We start from the raw sequence: 2,730 nt of genomic DNA, 5'->3' as shown, positions 1-2,730 counted from the left end.
GTAAAGATAGATGGGCAAAAATCCTTTAAGATCATGATTGTCAGCTACGATATTGCAAGGGGCAATATAATGTAGTAGCAGATGCACTAAGTCGGATGCCTCAGATTAATTCACTTGCTTTTACGGAAATAAAGAGTGGATTTTTGGAATCATTACGTGGAAAGTGGTCACGAGATCACTCATATGCTAAAGTATGGAGTGTAGTTTTAAAAGGGATCCCTCACACTCACATGTCTCTGTACAACCAGACAAACATGTCTCTGCACGTTTAGATAAAAACTCCAACACACAGAGCTCCACCCCTACTCCGGAAGAGCTTAAGCGATGGAAGAATTTTTCAATTGATGATGGCTACTTACTCCACAAGGGTAGAGTATGTGTGCCAAAGGACACAGACACTAGGTGCCGAATCTTATTTGAGTGTCACGATAGTCCAAGTGCTCGTCATCCAGGTATTCGTAAGACGTATGCCTTAGTTCGACGGTGATTTTATTGGTCAAGCTTACAGCATGATGTTCAAGAGTACGTACTAAATTGCCAAAAGTGCCAAGTTAATAAGGTAGAGCGTCTCAAGGTAGGTGGCCTTTTACATCCTTTTTTCCCTAAGACTACGGTTAAGACATCAAAATTAGCACGGCTATTTGTAGAGCATATATATAGACTCTACGGTCTTCCAGCTAGTATCATTAGTGATAGAGATCAAAAGTTCAATAATCACTTCTGGAGAGTTGTGTTTCAAAAGTTGGAAACGAAACTTAATCGAAGTACGGCTAATCATCCAGAAACATATGGTCAAACTGAAAGAGTTAATCAAGTGTTAGAGAATATGCTACGAGCGTAGTGTACATTAGCAAGAAGCAAACCAATTGGGAAGACTACTTACCTATATTGGAATTTTCTTATAATAGTTCAAAGCATGTGACTACATGGTTTAGTCCATTTATGCTTTTATATGGATTTCAACCTAGATCACCCATTACGATGGGGTTGGCTAAGGAGAAGATACAACAAGCGAAGGATTTTCTCCAAAACCATTTTGACATGCTTCGAGTTGCTAGACAGAATGTTAAGCAAGCTCAAGATTGATATAAGAAGTACACAGATGAGCATCGTCATCTTGCTACTTTCGAATAAGGAGACAAGGTTTTCCTCAAGGTTCCGGAGCATTCAAAAAGTTTGAAGACGGAAAAAGTTGCTAAACTTTCACCACGCAATTGTGGACCGTTTACCATTCTCAAGCGTATAGGTCAAGTGGCCTATAAGTTAGCTCTTCCAGAGTACTCACAAGTTCATCCTGTTTTTCATGTTAGCCGTTTACGAAAACAACTAGGACAGAATGATAATGTCATTGACACAGGCGTGTTAGTTGACCTTATCAAACCGCCAAGCATCCATCATGAGCCCAAAAAGATTTTGGATTATCATGAGCTTCACACCAGACATCATGTCAGATGACAGGTGTTGGTAAAATGGCTAGATAGACCTAAAGAAGGTTCTATATAAGAGAATGTCTCCGCACTTAAGAAACGTTTTCCTACGTTCGTTTTCGAGGACAAAAACGATTCTCCAAGAGGAGGGGGGGGGGGGGGGGGGGGGGGGGGGGGGGGGGGGGGGGGGGGGGGTAATGTAAGGATATGGGTCCTACGGGCAAGGCCACCGGCATGGCCGGATAGTGTGTACGCTAGGGGGAGGCTATAAGATAGCATGGTTGGGTGGAGACTAGCACACACATTACCACCGCCCTTTCACTCCCTGTACTCTGAGTCTTTCTTTCTCAGTGGGTGTTACTGTTGTGTTTGTTTTACTTCGCTTGCATAAAGGCTCATATTCAAGATTCAAATCAATGTGTAGATGATATTTATGTCATTTAGTGAGAAGGTTTGAGGGGGTGGATGAAGAAGCCATGAATACACAATCAAGAAAACAAAAGAGTAGAACACCATTAGTCCCTAGACTCTCTATTGCATACATCGTATGGAAAGGAACACCCTCCTACATGACAAGGTGCATTCAATATAACTGAAAAGGGACATTCCATCAATCATTACGGCCGTTATGACTGTCAAAAGGATCCACTTTGAAGTACACTTTTTGAACGGTTAATAAGGACATCTTTTCTTTAATTTTCTAGAGAGAGAAGAAAAAAAATTGTATTATCTTAGAAGGCCCTCCAAATGACCTCCAGAATTCCGTAATGTGTGCATAATGCATCAAACTTGACAACAATAGGCAAAACAGCTCTGGCAGTAGCAACCTTGCCACCAAAACCTGCAACATCCTCAACATCGCCTAGATCCTCAAAACCAAGACGTACATCAATGCCTTGCACAACATTCCAAATGCCCCTTTGACACAAGGACATGTTGTATCATGCAAGCCCACATATGGTAATTGTTCCCATCTAGTTTATTCTTAGCAGCAAACATCTTGAACACATCTGTGTTGTTGTCAGCAATGGTAAATGTCTGCACCTGATGTGAAAACTACCCGAAAAGAGGAGAAATGAAGTGAGACCAACATGTGCTATATAGCACAACCCGTAGAAGACTACAAGAAATCTGCTATGCAAGAAATGACACTGACAAAAATTTTGCACAAAATGAAGAAATTGCCTGCACAATACTGCTTGTAGTGGAAATGGAGGCTAAAATGAGCGTGAATAAAAAATATGAGTAGACTGAGCCCAAAGTATTTATCAACATGCTGACGGTTACCAAAGCTCACAAAAAT

This window comes from Adiantum capillus-veneris, chromosome 26, assembly GCF_014529385.1.
Source record: "Adiantum capillus-veneris isolate H3 chromosome 26, ASM1452938v2, whole genome shotgun sequence".
Classification (NCBI taxonomy): Eukaryota; Viridiplantae; Streptophyta; class Polypodiopsida; order Polypodiales; family Pteridaceae; genus Adiantum; species Adiantum capillus-veneris.
This window is presented reverse-complemented; position numbering follows the sequence as displayed.